The sequence below is a fragment of the Zingiber officinale genome, chromosome 4A, assembly GCF_018446385.1.
Source record: "Zingiber officinale cultivar Zhangliang chromosome 4A, Zo_v1.1, whole genome shotgun sequence".
Classification (NCBI taxonomy): domain Eukaryota; kingdom Viridiplantae; phylum Streptophyta; class Magnoliopsida; order Zingiberales; family Zingiberaceae; genus Zingiber; species Zingiber officinale.
The window spans coordinates 82,822,182-82,840,050 of NC_055992.1; positions in this window are offsets into that span (position 1 = coordinate 82,822,182).

A 17,869-nucleotide genomic window follows, 5' to 3' on the forward strand; every position below is an offset into this window, starting at 1 on the left:
TCAGTAACTCACTTAATTAGTGGACATTTAACATCTTAAACACAGGGAGACTAACACACTCATAATAAGAAGGAGCCCAAAATAATGTAATTTGGGATTGGTGCGGTAGTTCAATAATAGTTTTTTAGTGGAATGAATTATTATTGATGAAATTAAGTTATGTGTTAGGGGCGAACACGGAATGCTTAATTTCATCGGGAGACCAAAACCAATTTCTTCTCTCGGTCCCTATCGTAGCCTCTTGTATATAGAGATTTATACCCACCACATACCCACCTTCTTACCCAACCAATAGGGCCGGCCAAGCCAAGCTTGAAGCTCAAGCTTAAGCCTTAAGGTGGCCGGCCAATAGCTTGGAGCCCAAGCTTAGGTGGCCGGCCACATCATATTAAAAAGGATTTTATTTATAATTTTTTTCTTATGTGGATTCCATGGTTTTAAAAGAGAGTTTAAAATTTAAATCTTTCCTTTCTACAAAAGTTTAAGAAAAGATTTAAAATCTTTCCTTATTTGTAGATTAAAAGGTGAATTTTAAATTTTAAAAAAACTTTCCTTCTTAACCATGTTCATGATTTAAAAGAGAGCTTAAAAATTAAATATTCTTTTTTATAAGTTTCTACAAAAGATTAAGAAAAGATTTGATATCTTTCCTTATTTGTAGATTGAAAGAGATTTTAATTTTTAGAGATAACTTTCTTTTTATCCACATGTTTAAAAGAAAGTTTTAATTTATAAAATTTCCTTTTTATAATCCACCATGAAGGGAAAAATTATTAGAGAAATTTTTTATAAAATTTCCTGAAACAAATTATGAAGTTTAAATTCTTGTGTGAATTAAAATTTCCTTGATTTGGGGATTGTAGGTGGCCGGCCATTGATATTAAGAAAAGAAAATTATTTTTAATTAAATAATTTTTTATTTTTCATGGCAAAGGAATTAAGGAAGTTTTTATTAAAATTTATTTATTTGCCAAGACCAAGGATTATAAAAGAGGGGGTAGAGGTGCCTTCATGGTGAACGACTCTATTCTTTTCTTCCTCTCTTTTCTTCCTTGGTGTGGCCGGCCCTAGGGTCTCCTCTTCTTCTTCTTTTCTCTTCCTCCTTTGTGGCCAGCGACATCAACACAAGAGCTTTCCATGGTGGCCGGTTCTAGCTAGGAGAAGAAGGAGAGAAAGAAGGCTTCGTTTCTAGCATCCCTTGGAGCTTAGTGGTGGTGGCCGGACCTTTACTTCTCATGGAGAATTAATGGTGGCCGAATCTAGCTTGAAGAAAAAGGAGCTTGGTGGTTCTCGTCTCGGAAGATCGTTGTCCATACAACGTTGAGATAAGAAAAGGAATACGGTAGAAGATCAAAAGGTTATTTTGCTTACAAAGAAAGGTATAACTAGTAATTGTTTTCCGCATCATACTAGTTTTCTTTGTATAGTTATTTATGAAAATACCAAACACAAGAGGCATATGATTCTAGAGTTTTCAAAATAATTTTTTCGAGTTTGTGTTTTCTTCTTTTTCGAATTTGTGATTCGATTGTTCTTTTTGGTTAACCTAGAGTTATTTAAGGAAATAAATATTAGCTTTCCTTAAAAGGCTTTGCCTAGGCGGTGGTGGTTGCTCCCATATCTAAGAAGACCATGTGCCTCGCCATGCAGTCCTGGAAGCCAATTTTGGAAATTAATATTTATGGAATTAATAACCTAGGTAGATTTGAATCAATAGTGTTAAATTCGCTTGCGATTCAAATCTAAACCATTAAGAACAGATAAATTAAAATTTGGAATCAATGATGTTAAGTTCCGTCTGCGATTCCTAATTTAACTTCTAAAAATACAATAGGTTATTTAAGGAAAGGTTCGACACTTGTACAAAAAAATTTTGTACAATGGAACCGGTACGATTTTCTTAGGACTAACCAACACATATAACACTGATATACGAACTACCGCACATCCATTTGAGCTTCTGACTGCTCTAGGCTTCTGCTACGACTCTGCTGCAAAGCTGCTGCACTTGACAACTACCCCGAGAACTTTCGATCGCGGTCGACAGACTGACACTAACACACGAGTGCTCCTACTTCTATTTCTAAAGTGTCGGTAACATTTCATTTGTGTACTTGATTACTGCAAAAGGACAAGTGCAGTGTGTTGCACTTGTTCGAACTTTCTTTGTACTCGATTTCCTCTTCCAGAGGTACCGAAAGAGGCCTTTAGTGGATTACCCATCGATAGATCTGTGGGACCTGGGTCTTGGAGTAGGAGTCACCGAAGGCTTCGAACCAAGTAAACCGCTTGTGTCTTTCTTGTGTCTTTTTAATTTCGATAGAATAAGTTTTTGAAAACTATGTGATTCACCCCCCCCCCCCTCTCACGTGTGATTGATCCAATAAGTGGTATCAGAGCAGGTTCTGCTCTGAATTGGTGCAACCACCAATCAAGCCATGGGAATTTTTTTTTTATTTTTCACATTCTATTTGAATTGGTAAAACTTTGCCTATTTAGATAATTTTTTGTTTGATTTTAACTTGAAGTTGGTGCAACAACTCTCAAGTTCTTTTATATTTTTTTTATTTTAAACTCTACTAATCCAAGACCAAGTCTTGACACCTCTTTTAATTTTCTATCTATAGCTGTGAAATGGCCCAAAATGAAGGATACAACACCGTTCGTCCTCCCCTCTTCAACGGTGATGACTTCCCGTACTGGAAGAAGTGAATGGAAGTGTACCTGAAAATGGACTTCGACCAGTGGTTTAGTGTCACCAAAGGATACAAAGCACCAATAGATGGCGCTGAAATTCCATTGGAACCAAAAATTAGAATCCTAAAATGAAGAAAAAAAACACAAATTGACTTCAAGGCCCTCAACACAATCCAGTGTGGGCTAACAAAAGAAGATTTGAACTGCGTCGGCCCTCACGAAAACACTAAAGAGCTATGGGACAAACTCATAGAGCCACACGAGGGGACCAGCGATGCAAAGGTAATGAAAAGAGACTTATATCTAAATAAATTGTTTAATATAAAAATATAAGAAGGTGAGACTGCCAGTTAGCAGCATGTGAGGATAAAAGATATCCTCATTAAACTTCACATCATCGGCCACCATATGGAGAACTGGGATTTAATCAGGTATGCTCTAAATGCGTTTCCTTGAAATGTACTGTGGGCACCTATCATGGATGCTTATAAGATTTCGAGGAATTTGTCAAAATTAAAATTAGATGAACTATTTTGTGAACTAGAGCTACACAAATAGACTAAAGCCAAAATCGATAAAGGTATTGCTCTTATTGTAGGGACATCAAAAGAAAAGTTTAGAACCAAACCTGAACCTAAAATTGAGTCTAACCAAGACTCAGAGGATGAAGAACACCTAGTGAACCTAGTAAGAAAGATGTTCACTAGGAGAAAGAAGAGTTTCAGCAAAAAGGACTTGCAAAAGATCAATGCCACCTCCAATTCTGATAGCAAGAATGCGACCTGCTTCGGATGCAACAAGAAGGGGCACTACAAGACTGACTACCCGAATCTGAAGAAAAAGAAGACCCTCAAAGTGACGTGGGATGAATCGTCTGGAGATGAATCAGATGGTGGAGAACCGTAGCACACCAACTACCTCATGCTAATGGCTTACGAATCAGAATCGGAGAACGAATCTGAAGACGAGTCTGAACACGAATTGAGCCATGAGCCCACACTCATTTCCGAAGGTTCCAATGAGGTATACTTTACTTTAAGCAAAAGATTTTTCAAAATTATTACATGTTTAAATAAGAAATTAACTAATTCTAAGAATTGCATAAATGAACTAACAAAAGAAAATAACAAACTTAATGAACAATTAAAATCAAGTTCAACAACTGAACCAATTCAAGATGAAATCCCAACTTAAGTTGCAAAACTTGAGGAGGATAATCTCAGACTGAAAAATAAAATAATTGAACTAAAAGAATTACTACAAAAATTTACAACTAAATCCAAGTATCTCGACATGATTCTTGGGTCACAATGAGCTGTGTACAACAAGTCTGGACTCGAATACAAGTCCAGCTCAACCAACAAATCCTTTATATCATTAGTTAATCAAAATAAGACCCAAACTAAAGCTTGGGTTCCAAAAGCATGCCTAATCACACAACTAGGAATCAACCAATATTATGTACCTAAAAATGAGATCTATTATATAAAATCAAATCCAACTACAACCTTAAATTCAAACCAAAACAAACCTTCAAAACTAAATTCTAAACTTAAAAATGAAATAAAATCAAACAAATCAAATTACCATCAAGTCCACTATAATTATAAATGTAATCAGTACAAAGCCAAAACTTAAAAATCAAAGTCAACAATTGAAGGGGAGGCTCCAAATTAGTTGGCACCTCCAAAATGATAACTTACCCGTGTTGGTTAGTCCTAGGAAAACATACCGGTTCCACTGTACAAAAATTTTTGTACAAGTGTCGAACCTTTCCTTAAATAACCTATTGTGTTCTTTAGAAGTTAAATTAGGAATCACAGACGGAACTTAACATTATTGATTCCAAATTTAACTTATATGTTCTTAATGGTTTAGATTTGAATCGCAAGCGGAACTTAACACTATTGATTCAAATCTACCTAAGTTATTAATTCCATAAATATTAATTTCTAAAATTGGCTTCCAGGACTACATGGCAAGACACATGGCCTTCTTGGATATGGAAGCAACCACCACCGCCTAGGCAAAGCCTTTTAAGGAAAGCTAATATTTATTTCCTTAAATAACTTTAGGTTAACCAAAAAGAACAATCGAATCACAAATTCGAAAAAGAAGAAAACACAAACTCGAAAAACTATTTCGAAAAACTAGATCTGATTGCCTCTTGTATTTAGAATTCTTACAAAGAAAATAACTAGTATGATGCGGAAGAAAATTACTAGTTATACCTTCTCTTTGTAAGCTAATAACCTCGAGATCTTCTGCCGTATTCCTTGCCTCGCCTTGGACGTCGTGTGGGCGACGATCCTCCAAGATGAACACCACCCAAAAGAGTCCTTCCTCTTCCTCTAGAATTCGGCCACCACCACCACCAAGGAGAAGAGAGCAAAGGGAAAGGGAGAAGGGAGAAGGGAGAGGGTCGGCCACCAAGAGATCTCCAAGCAAGAGAATAAGAGTTGTGTCTCATGAAGCCCCCTCACCCCTTCTTTTATATTACTTGCCCAAGGCAAATAAGGAAAAACATTTTACAAAAATAAAATCATCCAAGAGTTTTTCCTTTTCCCTTTTTATTTTTCCTTTTCTTTCCTCTTGATTGAATCAATCACCAAATTTAATTTTGTGATGATTTTAAATAATTTAATATGGTCGGCCACTTGCTTGGGCACCAAGCAAGGTGGTCGGCCACCTCATCAAGGGGGAAAAGGAATTTTATTTTTATAAAAATTTACAAGAAAAACTTTTATAAAATTTTACAAGCACTCTTCCTAAAGTAGGAGTTAAAAAAGGAAAGTTCTAAAAATTAAAATCATGTTTTAAAATTTAAAACTTCTCTTACAAAATTTCCTTTTTTAACATGATGATAGAAAATTTTAATTTTAAAACTTATCTTCCTTTTTTTTCTTAAACCATGAGGATGGTTAAAAAAAGAAAGTTTTAAAACTTTTAAAACTCTCTATTAAAACATGTGGCCTAATTCAAATAAGGAAAGTTTTAAAAAATAAAATCTCTCTTTTAAAACTTATAGTTTTCTACAAAGAGAAGATTTTAAAAATTCAAAACACCCCTCCTATTTGAATTAATCTTGGTCGGCCCCTACAAGCTTGGTCACCAAGCAATAGGGTCGGCCCCTATAAGAGGATGTGGCCGGCCATTGCTTGGTCACCAAGCAATGGTCCGACCCCCTTCTTGGACACCAAGAAGAGCCTTACATTTGGATGGACTTGAGGCTATAATGAGGCTACGACAGGGACCTAGAGGAGAAATTGGTTTTGGCCTTCCGATGAGCTTGAGTATCAAGTTCATCGATAATAACTCATTCCACTAGAGAGTTATTACCGCATTACCGCACCAATCCCAAATTACATTATGGGCTCCTTCTTATCATGAGTGTGTTAATCTCCCTGTGTTTAAGATTACGAATGTCCACTAATCAAGTAAGTTACTGACAACTCACTTAATTAACATCTAGCTCCAAGAGTAGTACCACTCAACTTCATTGTCATGCCAGACTAAGTCCACCTGCAGGGTTTAACATGGCAATCCTTATGAGCTCCTCTTGGGGACATTCTCAACCTAGATAACTAGGACACAGATTTCTTCTATAATCAACAACACACACTATAAGTAATATCATTTCCCAACTTATCAGGCATATTGATTTATCGAGCTAAACCTCACCCTTTGATAAGTCAAAGAAAAAATATTAAATATATGTGTTTGTTATTATATTATGACTAAGAGCACACACTTCCATAATAACTAAGGTTTAGTTATTTTACTAAGTCAGTACAAAAAGAACATACCTTAATGGTCCTACTCAATACACTTAAAGTATATCAGTATAATTTATTAGTCAAGATAAACTAATACTTAATTACACTACGACTATTTTGATAGTTTGTTCCTTTCTATCTTAGTCGCGAGCAACTGTTTATAATTTATAGAGAACCGACAACATGATCTTCTGAGTGTGACACCACACTCCATGTTATCTACTATATAAATTAATTGAACAATTACATTTAACAAACAAATGCAAACATTGACTAATGCGATTCTTTTATTTCAACAAATAAATGTTTACAAAAGCTAGGCTTTTAGTATACACTCTAACAATCTCCCACTTATACTAAAAGACTAAGCTGCCATATCTGTTGCCTTACATCTTATTCTCATCCCCTCCACATGCCGATCAAAAGCTTTCGCCGGAAGGGCCTTTGTGAAAGAATCTGCTAGGTTATCTTCTGATGCAATCTTGGCGACAACAACTTCTCCTCGCTTGACAATGTCTTGTATCAGGTGGTACTTGCGCTCTATATGTTTACTTGCCTTATGAGCTCGTGGTTCCTTCGAGTTTGCAACTGCACCGCTATTATCACAATAAATCGTGATGATCTTGGGCAAACTAGGAATCACATCTAAGTCCATTAGAAAGTTCCTGAGTCATACAGCTTCTTTGGCTGCCTCAGAGGCTGCCACATACTCAGCTTCCATGGTTGAGTCTGAGACACATTTCTTCTTAACACTCCTCCATGCAATGGCTCCACCTCCTAGAGTAAATACATAGCCTGATATTAACTTACTATTGTCCCTATCTAATTGGAAGTCTGAATCCGTGTAACCCACAGGGAGCAAATCTCTAGTCCTTCTCAGGTACTTTAAAATATGCTTCACAACAGTCCAATGTCCTTGTCCAGGGTTACTTTGATATCTGCTAACCATGCCCACGGTAAAATAGATATCAGGTCTCGTACACAGCATTGCATACATAAGGCTTCCTACAGCCGAAGCATAAGGACCTGCCTTCATGTCCTCAATCACCTTTGATGTCTTCGGGGACATCTCTTTAGATAAGACTACTCCATGCCTAAAAGGTAAGAAACCTTTGTTGGAGTTTTGCATGCTAAAACGACCAAGGATTGTATCTATATATAAGGCTTGGGATATGCACAGCATTTTTTTCTTGCGATCCCTTATAACTTTGATCCCAAGAATGTGTGCACATTCTCCTAAGTCCTTCATATCAAATTGTTTGGACAACCATACCCTTACGTCCGATAATACCTTGACATTGTTGCCAATTAACAAAATATCATCTACGTATAGTACAAGAAATACCATCACGTTTCCGTTACACTTCTTGTATACACAAGACTCATCCAGTCATTGAATAAACCCATATGACTGGATTACTTCATTAAATCGGATGTTCCAAGATCTTGAAGCTTGCTTCAGTCCATAAATGGACCGATTGAGCTTACACACTAGATGCTCTTTGCCCTTTTCAATGAACCTTTCTGGTTACTTCATATGGATTTTTTCTTTAAGACTTCCATTAATGAAAGCTGTCTTGACATCCATTTGTCAAATCTCATAATCCATATGAGCGGCAATGGATAAGAGTATCCGGATAGACTTAAGCATGGCTACCGGTGAAAAAGTCTCCTCATAGTTGATTCCCTCTTTCTGAGTATACCCTTTCGCAACAAGCCTTGCTTTGAAGGTTTCTACCTTCCCATCTATCCCTATTTTCCTTTTGTAGATCCATTTGGATCCAATGGCTTTTACACCATCAGGTGGTTCTACTAGCTCCCAGACCTTATTAGAGTACATAGACTCTATTCAGAATTCATTGCCTTTTGCCAAGATACTGCATCTATATCTTGGAGTGCTTCATCATATGTCCGGGGATCAGGTTCATGTTTACACGGGATCAAGTCCTAAGACTCTCCCAAAAACATGAATCTCTCAGGCTGTCTGCAACCCTCCCACTATGACGAGGCACCGTCTGTGGTTATATATCTTGTGTGACACGTGTTGTAGTCTTTTGTGGTACTTCATCTTATACTGTTGGTACTGAAGTAGACGTGTCCTCTCTAAGTTCTTCTAGAACAATTTTGCTATTGGGCTTGTGATTCATTATATAGTCTTCTTCTAAAAACTGGGCATTGGTGCTAACAATGACCTTCTGGTATTTAGGACTATAAAATAAACCACCTTTCGTTCCTTTGGGATAACCCACAAACACACGAACTTCTGTACGAGATTCTAACTTATCAGCATCTTGTTTCAGCACATGTGCTGGACTACCCCAAATTCGAATATGTCTTAGACTGAGTTTCCACCCATTCCACAATTCTGTGGGAGTAGAAGATACTGATTTAGAAGGTACTAAGTTCAGAATGTGCGTTGTTGTTTCCAGAGTGTATCCCCAAAACGAATTTGGTAATTCTGAATAACTCATCATCGATTTAACTATCTCCATAAGAGTCCTATTCCTTCGTTCTACCACACTATTCTGTTAGAGTGTACCAGGTGCGGACAATTGGGATTGAATCCCGACCTTTGATAAGTAATTTCTAAACTCTCCTAAGAGGTATTCACCACCACGATCAGACCGTAGTGTCTTGATACTTTTACCTAGACGTTTCTCCACATCATCCTTGTACTCTTTGAATTTATCAAAGCACTCAGACTTGCGACACATCAGGTAAATGTATCCATATCTTGAATAATCGTCTATAAAAGAGACAAAATATTCAAAACCACCTCTAGCCTGGATAGACATAGGACCACACAAATCAGAATGAATCAGTTCTAATGCTTCTTTGGCTCTATACCCCTTGGCCTTAAAAGGTCTCTTGGTCATTTTACCCTCCAAGCAGGATTTACATGTTGGAAAGTTTTCCAACTCTAATGGACCTAAGAGTCCATCGGCTACAAGCCTTTGAATCCTACTTAAGTTAATATGACCAAGCCTTAGATGCCAAAGATGCGTTTGGTTCATTTCCGAAGGTTCTTTTATCTTATTAGAGTTAGAAGATGTGTTATTAATTTTCATATTTTGCTTCGTGGGAGAAATTAGATTTAAAGTATATAAATTGCCTACCAATGCACCAGAACAGATAATCACCTTATTTCTCTTTATAACCACATTGTTACTAAAAGAAACTGAATATCCATCCAAATACAATTTAGAAATTGAAATTAAATTCTTTCTAAAACTGGGTACATAAAGACAATTTCTTAAAACCAAATTTCTACAGCCGCCACCTTAGTAGCATTGCCCATGTAGACGGTAATCTCTCCTTCAGTTAGTCGTCAGGTTTCCTGAAACCCCTCAGTGGCTCCTGTATCTACACACCAGGTGTTGGTAGATAACACCGCTAAACATGTTTCAACAACTAGAGTATGAGATATACCTTTATTGTTTTGATTCCTACGAGGGCAGTCCGCCTTCCAATGCCCTGTCTGCTTGCAAATGAAGCACTTGCCTTTCGACTTCTTCTTGCCTTTCGGCTTAGAAGTAGAACCATTTTCAGCATAGTGAATCTGAGAACTTTGACGAAATATACCTTCTGCTGCCTGTAGTTCTGTTAGAAGTTCCGCCAGCGTATTCTCTCTTTTGTTCATGTTATAGTTCAGTCGGAACTGCTCAAAACTTCTAGGTAGCGTTTGAAGAATTATATCGACCTGGGTTTCCCCATCGATTTCTCCTCCAAGGACTTGTATTTCATTCAGATAAGCCATCATTTTGAGGATATGATCCCTTACGGGTGTCCCCTCAGACATGGTGGCTGTCATTAGCTTTCTCATTGCCTCTTGCCTAGCAGTCCGACTTTGGTGCCCAAAGAGTTCTTTGAGATTGTTCATTATATCATAAGCTGTTGGTAAATCTTGATGCTGATGTTGCAATACATTTGACATAGATGCCAAAATGTAACATCGCGCCATCTCATCAGCTTTTACCCATTTCTTATGATACTCAATCTCCTCTGGGGTAGAGTCACCATCAGGTGTATCAGGGCAAGCCTCAGTTAGTACAAACTTATAGTTTTCAGCAGTAAGGACAATGTCCAGGTTTCTTTTCCAATCTATGTAGTTGGGTCCAGTAAATTTGTTTTCTTTCAGTATGATGGTCAGTGGGTTGAAAGTCATCCTAAGAATCACAAAAATAACTTTTGGTCAGGACTCTAAATTTAGAATAATATTGATTCCTCAAATAATACTATTTTAAATTAACCAACACCTTAAAACACCGTGAATTTTGTATGCCACGATAGTGTGGACGTATACAAATTCAACATTTGTAAAAGGAGGGTTACACCCATTAATTTTATTATCTTGTCAACCTAACTTTTTGACAAATAAAATTAATAGTTGGTTTCCTTCGGTCATACAAATAATATCAGTGACTCCGATGGGGAGGATACTATTAGACGTACCTAAGTGTATACCATTACTTGACACTAAGTCCATTAATAAGATTGTGCTCCTTCCGATCGGGAAGATCACACACTCTTAATTAATTTCCTATAGTCATCCAAAATGGAAGTTTGATCTAGTGATCCGTAAACAAACTCATCCGATATGGAGGAAGGCACTCAGAGCCAACGCGCAAGTTTGTTTGCATCACTTACAAACCAGTAATGGAGACCGTGGAATTTACTAAAATAAATTCCTCTCCCACTTAGTTATTTAAAGTGAGGAATTTTAAACTATCCTAGCATATATCACATGCATACTCACACATCACAGTAAATAAAAGCAATAAATATGAAAATTATTTTCCAACTATTATGGCCTTTTTCTATTACTGCCCTCCATGTGCACCAACCCTAGCTGCTACCATCTTTAGCCACCGCCATCGGGTCGAGTCGTCGCATCCATCTTGCTTCTTATTCTGCTGTGCCTCTGGTGCTCCAAAAGTACCACGCCTCGCAAGAATCCGATCCACGACAAAAATAGAATTTTACATATATCGATCCTATATTCGACGAGGGAATGTACATGTAATCTAGATCGAAAAATAAAATTCTAAAAATAATACAACTCCTGCTGTATTTTATACATACAATCATGCACACAAATAATGCCCTTGACATGTCCAAGGGTCCAATCACACACAATATCAATAAGCCATAATAGTTGGAGCCTGCAACCAAAGAGTTAGCACATCCTACTATTTTTCTGCCTAAATTATGTATGACATATGCATAACGTATTTGAATTCTAAAAATACACAGAGGCAAAACCTGGCTTTGATACCAATTGTTGGATAGTCCTAGGAAAACATACCAGTTCCACTGTACAAAATTTTTTGTACAAGTGTCGAACCTTTCCTTAAATAACCTATTGTGTTCTTTAGAAGTTAAATTAGGAATCGCAGACGGAACTTAACATCATTGATTCCAAATTTAACTTATCTGTTCTTAATGGTTTAGATTTGAATCGCAAACAGAACTTAACACTATTGATTCAAATCTACCTAAGTTATTAATTCCATAAATATTAATTTCCAAAATTAGCTTCCAGGACTGCATGGCGAGGCACATGACCTTCTTGGATATGGGAGCAACCACCACCGCCTAGGCAAAGCCTTTTAAGGAAAGCTAATATTTATTTCCTTAAATAACTCTAGGTTAACCAAAAATAACAATCGAATCACAAATTCGAAAAAGAAGAAAACACAAACTCGAAAAACTAGATCTAATTACCTCTTGTATTTAGAATTCTTACAAAGAAAATAACTAGTATGATGCGGAAGAAAATTACTAGTTATACCTTCTCTTTGTAAGCTAATAACCTCGAGATCTTCTGTCGTATTCCTCGCCTCGCCTTGGACGTCGTGTGGGCGACGATCCTCCAAGATGAACACCATCCAAAAGAGTCCTTCCTCTTCCTCTAGAATTCGGTCACCATCACCACCAAGGAGAAGAGAGCAAAGGGAAAGGGAGAAGGGAGAGGGCCGGCCACCAAGAGGTCTCCAAGCAAGAGAATAAGAGTTGTGTTTCATGAAGCCCCCTCACCCCTTCTTTTATATTACTTGCCCAAGGCAAATAAGAAAAAACTTTTTACAAAAATAAAATCATCCAAGAGTTTTTCCTTTTTCCTTTTTATTTTTCCTTTTCTTTCCTCTTGATTGAATCAATCACCAAATTTAATTTTGTGATGATTTTAAATAATTTAATATGGTCGGCCACTTGCTTAGGCACCAAGCAAGGTGGTCGGCCACCTCATCAAGGGGAAAAAGGAATTTTATTTTTATAAAATTTTACAAGAAAATTTTTTATAAAATTTTACAAGCTCTCTTTCCTAAAGTAGGAGTTAAAAAAGGAAAGTTGTAAAAATTAAAACCATGTTTTAAAATTTAAAACTTCTCTTACAAAATTTCCTTTTTTAACATGATGATAGAAAATTTTAATTTTAAAACTTATCTTCCTTTTTTTTCTTAAACCATGAGGATGGTTAAAAAATGAAAGTTTTAAAACTTTTAAAACTCTCTATTAAAACATGTGGCCTAATTCAAATAAGGAAAGTTTTAAAAATTAAAATCTCTCTTTTAAAACTTATAGTTTTCTACAAAGAGAAGATTTTAAAAATTCAAAACACCCCTCCTATTTGAATTAATCTTGGCCGGCCCCTACAAGCTTGGTCACCAAGCAATAGGGTCGGCCCCTATAAGAGGATGTGGCCGACCATTGCTTGGTCACCAAGCAATGGTCCGGCCCCCTTCTTGGACACCAAGAAGAGCCTTACATTTGGATGGACTTGAGGCTATAATGAGGCTACGACAGGGACCTAGAGGAGAAATTGGTTTTGGCCTTCCGATGAGCTTGAGTATCCCGTGCTTGCCCCGAACACACAACTCAAGTTCATCGATAATAACTCATTCCACTAGAGAGTTATTACCGCATTACCGCACCAATCCCAAATTACATTATGGGCTCCTTCTTATCATGAGTGTGTTAATCTCCCTATGTTTAAGATTACGAATGTCCACTAATCAAGTAAGTTACTGACAACTCACTTAATTAATATCTAGCTCCAAGAGTAGTACCACTCAACTTCATTGTCATGCCAGACTAAGTCCACCTGCAGGGTTTAACATGGCAATCCTTATGAGCTCCTCTTGGGGACATTCTCAACCTAGATAACTAGGACACAGATTCCTTCTATAATCAACAACACACGCTATAAGTAATATCATTTCCCAACTTATCAGGCATATTGATTTATCGAGCTAAACCTCACCCTTTGATAAGTCAAAGAAAAAATATTAAATATATGTGTTTGTTATTATATTAGGACTAAGAGCACACACTTCCATAATAACTAAGGTTTAGTTATTTTACTAAGTCAGTACAAAAAGAACATACCTTAATGGTCCTACTCAATACACTTAAAGTATATCAGTATAATTTATTAGTCAAGATAAACTAATACTTAATTACACTACGACTATTCTGATAGTTTGTTCCTTTCTATCTTAGTCGCGAGCAACTGTTTATAATTTATAGAGAACCGACAACATGATCTTCTGAGTGTGACACCACACTCCATGTTATCTACTATATAAATTAATTGAACAATTACATTTAACAAACAAATGCAAACATTGACCAATGTGATTCTTTTATTTCAACAAATAAATGTTTACAAAAGCTAGGCTTTTAGTATACACTCTAACAACCCGGCTGGGTAATTAGGACTAACCAAAATAGGGACAACAGTTTAACTTGACAAATGTACTGGTGAAGTTTTGGATAATAGTAGGTTAGGGAAACTCTGTCTATACATGTCTAAGAAGATATGGCTTCAACTTGGTCCATTTGACTTAGTGAAACTAACTGAAGCTACCCCTTACGAATCCTAACTAGTTAGACCAAAGTTTTGTATTAAGTTTAGTGGATAGGACTATTTGGAAAACCTTGAAGGCATGATTACTCTAATGATGTCCAGGTGACTCACCATAGTCCAGAAGTTTATTAAAAAAATGTTTGTTTATTGAACCCAAAGCTAAACCTGAATCTAGCACAAAGTTAAACCTAACCCAGAAATTAAACTTAACTCATCTCACAAAATTATAGGATTCCCTGATTAAAAATGTAGATCGGGTGAGATGACTAAGGACTTTAAAATTAAAAATTAAAAATTAAAATTAAAATTAAAATTAAACTTAAAGTAAAAATAAAAATAAAAATTAAACTTAAAAGTAAAATTAAAAATAAAAATTAAACTTAAAAGTAAAATTAAAAATAAAAATTAAACTTAAAAGTAAAATTAAAAATAAAAATTAAACTTAAAATTAAAAATTAAAATTAAACTTAAAATTAAAAATTAAAAATTAAAAATTAAAAATTAAACTTAACTTATTCACCCTAATCGAACTCCAAATCAAATTTAATCTAAATTAGTTTTTAACTCCTATCTGTCATACAAAATAAAGTGGATATTGGACAGTGGTTATACAAATACATATCTGGGGATCACACCAAATTCACTCAATTAACATACAAAAGCTTAGGAACAGTTGCCTTTAGAAACAACGGTAAACTCAAGGTAATTGGGGCAGGTAATATTAAACTCAAAACTGATTTTATTATTAAGAAAGTATTACTTGTTGAAAATCTCAAATACAATCTCAAATAAGAAAGTATTATTAAGAAGGTAATTGGGGCAGGTATGATTCTGGATATAAGGTTAGGTTCCTATCCTCTGAATGCTTGATTTAGCACATAGATAACCCTACCATAAAATTAAAAGGGTTTAGGAAGGACAATATCTATGCAATCAACGTAATTGCTTCCTCACTTGAGTGTCACTTGACACAAAAAGAAGAAACTTGGTTATGACATAGAAGAATGTCACACATAAACTTTAGAAATCTAAGTAAATTAAATGGATTATTTAGAGGCTTACCAAAGTTACCCAACTTAGACTCAACAATTTGTAATGTCTGTCAACAAGCAAAACAAACAAAGTAACTCACAAATCAACTAATCAACTTCAAACAAATTCTATACTAGAACTATTGCACTTGGACCTATTTGACTCCCATGGAATCAAATCAATAAATGGAAGCCTTTACTGCCTAGTAATAATAGATGATTACTCTAGATTTACCTGGGTAAAATTCTTCAAAAATAAAGATGAAACATTTGAAGTCTTCAGTAATTTTTGCAAACAAATTAAAAATGGGAAAAAATTAAAAGAATAAAAAGTGATAACGAAGGTGAATTTAGAAATCACAACTTTAATCAATTCTGCCTTGAAAATGGGTGGTATCATCATGAATTTTCATGCCCTAAAACACCCCAACAAAATGGAATAGTAGAAAGAAAGAATAGAACTCTACTGGAAGCCTCTAGGACAATGCTAAATGAGTATAAACTACCAAAATATTTTTGGGGCAGAAGCTGTTAGCATAGCCTGCTATGTACAAAACAGAACCACAATAAATAAAACTTATAATAAAACCTCATTTGAACTCTATTTTAATAAACAACCTAATATTAAATACTTTAAAGTATTTGGATGCCCAGCCTATATACTAAACATAAGAGAACACTTAGGAAAATTCACCTCAAAAGTAGAAAATGGAATCTTTGTAGGCTATTCATCAAACAGTAGAGGTTACAGAGTATATAACAAAGTCACACTAAGAACTGAAGAAAACCTAAAAATGTAAAATTTAAAGAGATCAACCAAAACTTAGAACAAACCCAGATTTAAACAATTGATTTTATTCGAGGTCAAGGGGAAGCCAGTGAAAACCTAAGTTACGAAGAAGAAGAACAACCTCAAGTAAATGAACCTACTAGAACGGTAAGAGCTAACCCAAACCATCCAATTGACCAAATAATTAGTGACGTGGACCTAAGAGTTCAGACTAGATCATCCTTTAGAAATTTAAGTTAAATATCTTTGATCTAAAAAATTGAACCCCAAACGATAGAAGAATCCTTACTTGACCTAGACTGGATCATAGTCATGCGGGAAAAACTAGCCCAGTTTGAAAGAAATGAAGTCTAGGACTTAATACCACCACCTAACAATAAAAAGGTAATAGATACAAAATGGTTATTCAGAAATAAACTAAGTGAAAATGGAGAAATTATTAGAAACAAGGCTAGACTAGTGGCTAAAGGGTGTAGTCAAGTAGAAGGATTTGATTATGATGAAACATATGCCCCAGTAGCTAGACTTGAGTATATTAGAATGCTACTTAGCTATGCAACCCATAAAGGATTTAAGCTTTATTAAATGGATGTTAAATCCACCTTTTTAAATAGGTTAATAAAAGAAGAAGTTTATGTAGGTCAACCACCTGAGTTTGAAAGTCTAGATCATCCTGAGCATGTCTTTAAACTTAAGAAAACCTTGTATGGTCTTAAACAAGCTGTCACGCCCCAGAGGAGTCTCTGTCCGAAGAAATTTCGGCAGCATCTCCCCTGTACGGCGGACAATCTGAAACTTTTCTACAAGCACTATATACCTCAGCCACATGCGGCTGGAATAATAACAATAAAAGAAAACAAACACCACGCAGTTAATAATAAAGCAGCCCACTCGGCTGTACCAAAACCAAAACACAAAACTGCTAGTCGGCTAGGCTTACACAACCATTAACAAATATATAACACCACATAACAACATCAACTCTCCAAAAATAAAACCAAAGTACAGAGCTAAACAAAACTGATACATAAAACAAACAAAACATACGTGAATCCGATAAGTCCTCTGATGTGACGTGGGGACCAGCAGACAGGATACTCCAAGCGACACCAAAACCAAACCTGGTACCTGAAAAAGATAGTATCAACGGGGTGAGTTCAACAACTCGTGAATACCAATGGACATGAGTAGTAAGATATATCTAACAACAATCATGGAATATGACTTCCTAATCATATATAGGAATTATGTGAGAAAGCTGTACTCACCAGAACTCCTATTCGACAAAAAGGTCGTCAAACCGAAAGTGTCAATAATCCTGTATGCAGGTCAAAAGTATGTATCCAACCAAAATACAGCAATCAAAGCAAACACAATCATAAAAATATAAATGCATCAATGCATATGATGCTAATGATGCGTCCTGGTCACCCCTGTCAATCATCTCACACAAATGGTGAGACCGAGTGGGTAGGTGACAACCGTGCACTCTGTCGTCACTACTCTGATGAATGACCGAGTGGACGGGATGCTGTCGGAGTACTCCTGTCTGTGACCCCAAATCATAAATGGGGAGCTCAATGCTCTCATCTACGATGACGGGAGGTATCTCTGTACAGTCACCGACCAGAGCAAAGCGAGTCCACCGTCTGGCTACTCTGTGCTACACTAAATGCAGCCAAACAGAAGGAACTATCTGCCGGCTACC